Below are 6,000 nucleotides of genomic sequence, written 5' to 3'. Positions count from 1 at the left end.
ATTGAATGATTGTAGATCTCTGATTGATCCTGGAATGGAGTTCCAGTGTACTGCTGCCTGTACGGAGAAAGCATCATGACTAGAACCAATGAATTTAGTGTACAGACAGGTCTAATCTCAAGGGAGAAACATTTAGCAATGGTCGCTACAGAATCAATTAAATAGTGATTGAAAGCTTTTGCTACTTCAACTGGATTATTTGACAGTTTCCCATTAATGTTAAGTTCCTGCAGCTTCCTTACTTTGTTGGGATGTCCCGTTAGCTTGTGTAACTGATCCCAGATCATTTTAGTTTTACCTCTCGCCTTTTCTATTATAGTCAGGAAGAAATCTGCCTTAGCTTTTCTTAATTTCATTACCACTTTGTTTCTTAGCATAGCAAAATGTTGTCTGTCATGGCTCGATTTATTTTTAATTGCAGTTTTTAAGACAGAATCCCGTTCTTTCATTATTTTGAAGATATCATCATTTATCCAAGGAACAGAGTGTTTGATATGTTTGTGCCTAAATTTGCAACTAAAATCCTTGATAGTGTTCTCTAATTTATCTGAGAATGTTTTACTGTCTTCCTCAATGTCTATTCCCGAAAGTAGATCATCGCAATCAATTAGTTGAAGAGTGTGATGAAAAATATCTTGATTTCTTTTGGGGATTCTAAAAGATTCATCATCCCTGACCGAAGGCCTAAACCACTTGCTGGTTAGTTTCCTGGCTACCAGAGTTAGATTGTTGTCAGAAAGACCAGTTACCATGTTGAGAGTTTTTAGAACTCTATCAGGCCTATTACTAAATATTAAATCAATTTGGGTCCTGGAAGAATTGGTTAGTCTTGTGGGCCCACAGACAATCTGTACAAGGTCAAAGTCATCAGTTAGCCGTTTAAGATTCTTTCTAGATGATTTTTCCTCCCAGTTTATGTTAAAAATCACCCATAATAATGACCTCTTTACTGAAATTACATTATTTTAAAAGTTTCACAGACTCTGCCGCAGGACGCCATGGCGGAACTAGTCAGGAAGACTATTCTGAATGCCAGAGCGCCATCAACCCGTCCACAGTACGAATGTAGATGGAGGCTGTTTTCAGACTGGTGCGTGGGTCACAACGAGGACCCGGTGCAGTGCCCCGTGCCCGTTATACTTGAGTTTCTGCAGTCCCTCCTAGATAAGGACCGGTCTCCCTCTACCCTGAGGGTGTATGTAGCTGCTATCTCATGGCAGCATGTTAAAATTGACAATGACACGGTAGGGAGCCACAGGTTGGTGTCCCTCTTCTTAAAAAGGGGCTCAGGGACTGCGTCCCCCGAGCACCCCAAAGGCTCCTCCATGGGACCTGTCTGTGGTACTGGACATCCTATGCTTGCCTCCTTTCGAACCCCTGGTGGAGGCAGAGCTGAGATGGCTGTCGGCAAAGACCGTTTTTCTCCTTGCCACCACTTCGGCAAAGCGAGTAGGCGAACTGCACGCCCTGTCGGTGAGTTAGTCCTGTCTCAGGTGGAACTTGGATGGTTTGGGTGTTACACTATGGCTTAATGCAGCATTTCTCCATAAGGTGCTGGCAACAGCCTATCCGGCTTGCACAATTTGACCCCCCATTGGAAGAGGAGAGGTCAAGGGCTCCTGTGCCCGGTCCGGGCCCTCGGAGCCTATGTCGAAGCCATCACAGGCATACGACAGTCAGAGCAGCTTTTCATCTGTCATGGTGGGACTAGGAAGAGCTGTGCCCTTTCAAAACAGCGCCTGTCCCACTGGATAGTGGAGGCCATTGCCTGTGGATACAAAGCGAATGGCTGTGCTCTGCCATCCGGAGTGAGGGGCCATTCTACCAGGAATGTTTCCCATCATGGGCAACCCTGAGAGGTGTGCCGGTGGAGGATACATGTGCTGCAGCCTCATGGGCATCACCGAGCATGTTCACCAGATACTACAGGGTGAACGTTGCTACCCATCACCCACTGAGGGTGTTTCTTTGTCCAGATTCCTCTACTTGATCCATACGAGGTAGGCTCCTTGGGTTTCCTCGTGACTCTGTTGATACAAGTCATCCAGTGCTAAGCACCGCCTCTGGCGGTCAGGAAGGATGAAATAGAACAAGAGTTACGTATGTAACTACGGTTCTATGAATCCTGGATGACCGCCAGAGTTATTTTCGTGATTTCGCGAGAAGATTCCATAGGCTTGATCTCGGGATGACACCGGAACTTATACCCGGCTGGGGGTCATCTGAGGTCACAAGTGACTTAGTTGTTATTAAGACTTGACCTGCGTGTGCGCGAGACGGAAGATATCCAGGGCTAAGCACCGCCTCTGGCGGTCATCTAGGATTCATATAACCGTAGTTACATGCGTAACTCGTTGTCTAGGATTAACCTGTTTACATTACTACATGTGTAGTACTTGGATCATCAACTCTCATACCATGAGGAAAGATAAGGAAAGTTCCTACCTACACCTTGAGATTGAAGCTGTTCTGTGTTCCTGCTTTTTGGCTCCTTTAAGTGCCTCCACCCTGTTTATTGGCTCATCCAAACCAGAACAGACTGGACTATTGTGTTTTAGAATTGCATCAGCAGATTCTGAGGCAGGTTGAGATTCCTGAGCAGCCAGATGTTGCTGGTGATATCCTGCAGGCGTCTACACCCCCAAACAGGACTGTTGGACAAAGACTTGTTTTTCAACCTTTCAGAGTAGCTGCTCTTTGCTCCTCTGATCTTCTTGATCAGTGTGTTCCTGGCCTGGTTGTACAATAATCTCCTGCCCCACCACTGCAGGCCTCTTCCTTGGCTTTTTGATATTATTTCTCAACTACACTTTTTTGTCAACAGTAATCAAAAGACATTTACATTTCTACAAGTGTCGTATTTGGATCATCAACTGTCATACCATGAGGGAAGTTCCTACCTACACCTTCAGATTGAAGCTGTTCTGGAACTTTATGTGCTGACTAAAAATAAAAAATAAGCAAACTGGTTTGAATAGAGTACAAGTTCTTGTTTGATGACTTTAGATTTTTGTTTCAAAACCCGAGCCGGGTTTGAATGTGTGTTGAAGGCGTCTCAACCTCCTGTTTGTAGACGTCAGCTCTGCCTTTAGTACCATCCTCCTTTCCTGCTGTTTGGCCCCTTCAAGCGCCTCCACCCTGACTTACCGTATTTTCCGCACTATAGGGCGCACTGGATTATAAGGCGCACTGTCAATGAATGGTCTATTTTCGATCTTTTTTCATATATAAAGCGCACCCGCCTATAAGGCGCATTAAGCGAAACAAAACAGTCAGTCAAACTTTATTAAACATGTTCACAATAACTCTCAACATTGTTCAAACGTTAATGAGCGTATTCAGAATAACTCCCAACCTTGTTCAGTTGTAACACGTAAAAAACAGTCTGATACCGCTAAATCAAACGTTAGCGTAACTCTGTGTGGTCTTCTTTACTTGGCGCAGGTCATCTTCTTCCTTCCTTCACTTCCTTACCATTGATTCATTAATGTTGAATTCTGTCGCAGCTGCTCTATTCCCATGTTCTACTGCGTGACTGATAGCCTTGAGTTTGAAGTCCGCGTCGTAAGCGTGTCTCTTGACAGGTGCCATTTTGGGGTCCTTACACACACACTGTAATATTATGTCGAAGCACAGTATGTATTACTCCGCGACGCTCCTGACTACGGTAGCCGTAAAGGGGCGTTCACACCAAACGCGTTGCGAATCTTTCGCGCGTCTGGATCCCATATAAAGTCAACGCATAGACACGTTTGGTTGAAATTTTTGGTTGAATAGACGCGTTTCGCGCGTTGCGAAATTTCGCCAGAGTTGAAATATTTCAACTTCCAACGCAAGTTGCAAAAGTTTCGCAACTCGCCAGCCAATCAGTGTTGAGATGCTCCGCCCGTTGGACTGCTGCTGCTCTGGAAGCAGCCAATCAGCATTGAGATGCTCCGCCCGTTGGGCTGCTGCTGCTCTGGTAGCGCTGGAAGCGGAAGTTATCGAGGCGGAGTCGGTGAAACTCTCCGAGCTGTGTGAGCCTACGGGTGATGTTATGAACCCAAACACGAGGGCGTTAGATGTTCCGACGTTTATGGGATGTCCACAACAAGTATAAAGCAGAACTAGTGGTTATTTCGACCGTGGTGGATGGTGGAATTTATAACTGTTTTTACCGAGCCAAGCCACGGAGATAAGCCACGCCTCCTTTTCGCAACTGGTTGCGAAAGACACAAATGAACACAACTTGACTGGCGAATAAACTGACTCGAGTTATAAAGCCGTTTGGTGTGAACGCACCATAATGCTGCAAGCGGTGCGGCTTTGTAGTTTACCAAAGTCGTACTAAAACATTTTGACAGAGCGCCGTGTACCACACAAAATCGCTTCGAGGTCAGTAAGCACAACCAGAATTAATTCATATATAAGGCGCTCCGGATTATAAGGCGCACTGTCGTTTTTTGAGAAAATTAAAGGCTTTTAAGTGCGCTTTTAAGTGCGCTTTTAAGTGCGCTTTTAAGTGCGCTTTTAAGTGCGCTTTTAAGTGCGCTTTTAAGTGCACCTTTAATTGCGCATTTAAGTGCGCTTTTAAGTGCGCTTTTAAGTGCGGAAAATACGGTAAACCTTTATGTTACTACTGCCTTCCTATAAGAGGTGATGTAACTATTAATGTTGTGTTTCTTGATTTCAGCAGATATACATGTAGCTTTAGAGGTTAAGCATGCATTGTGGTCTTAGTCTGAAATTCTCTACCACATGAACTAATGTCTGCTACAACAGACTATCAATCAATCAAACTTTTATTTCAGACTCAAGGTCCAGATAGTACAACACATTAAATAGAATAAAATACATACAAAATCACAATTAAAATACATAGACCTACTGTAGTGACCCCGTTGCCTGTCAACAAGTGGTCACTATGGTTGCTACAGGTTTAGTCTTGACGCGTGCAATAAGTAGATGCCATGTCCAGTTTTTAGTTTGAAATGTTATTTATTTGTAATGTTGTAGGTCTTTTCAACAGAAACCAAAATGTACAGAAGAAAAGAGTGAAAGAAATCAAACCGTAGGTTTGTCGAACACTGTCTACTTCCGCCCGGTCAAAAGACTGTGTGCGCCTGCCAGTCTAGCAACACCTGGCCTTAGTTTTCCTCTTGATTATATTGGCCTGTCTCAATTGACAGTCGTCGCCCTACAACCCCTAGTGGTGGGAGGTCCAACAAAACACAAGTAAACAAAATGGCTCTTACACCTACCAATAGAAAACAGCTTGGAAAGTATTAACTCCTGCAGCCACAAACATTTCACTGGCACTACTCCATCTCGGTCTCTTCAATAATATTCTCATGGCATCATTATAAGCTACTTGAAGTTTCTGTAAGCTTGCTTTTTGTAATTAGACCACAAGTGTGCAGTGTAGAGAAGTGTACACTATGCTCTAAAACAGAGACATCTTCACTCCATCTGTCCACATATAAACCTGTGTGAGAGAATAATTGCTTGTGCATACTTCATACGACATTGCCTATAGATATCTTCATCATCGGTCATCTATATAATAAATGTCCAAGATATTTTTACCTTATCACAGACACTGAGGTAATTATCAGACAATTTGAAGTCAGGGAATTTTACACTTTTGTCCTCTTTGGTTCTACGAATCAGGATAGCACTCTTACTGGCATTGTATTTGATGTCATGTTCCACACCATATACAGTACATACAGTAAGGAGCTGCTGAAGACCAGCCCTACATGGGCTAAGAATCACAACTATAAGGCGCATTAAGCGAAACAAAACAGTCAGTCAGTCAAACTTTATTAAACATGTTCACAATAACTCTCAACATTGTTCAAACGTTAATGAGCGTATTCAGAATAACTCCCAACCTTGTTCAGTTGTAAAAAACAGTCTGATACCGCTAAATCAAACGTTAGCGTAACTCTGTGTGGTCTTCTTTACTTGGCGCAGGTCATCTTCTTGCTTCCTCCACTTCCTTACCATTGATTCATTAAT

The sequence above is a fragment of the Cyclopterus lumpus genome, chromosome 24 (genome assembly GCF_009769545.1).
Source record: "Cyclopterus lumpus isolate fCycLum1 chromosome 24, fCycLum1.pri, whole genome shotgun sequence".
In the NCBI taxonomy this organism is placed as follows: domain Eukaryota; kingdom Metazoa; phylum Chordata; class Actinopteri; order Perciformes; family Cyclopteridae; genus Cyclopterus; species Cyclopterus lumpus.
This window is presented reverse-complemented; position numbering follows the sequence as displayed.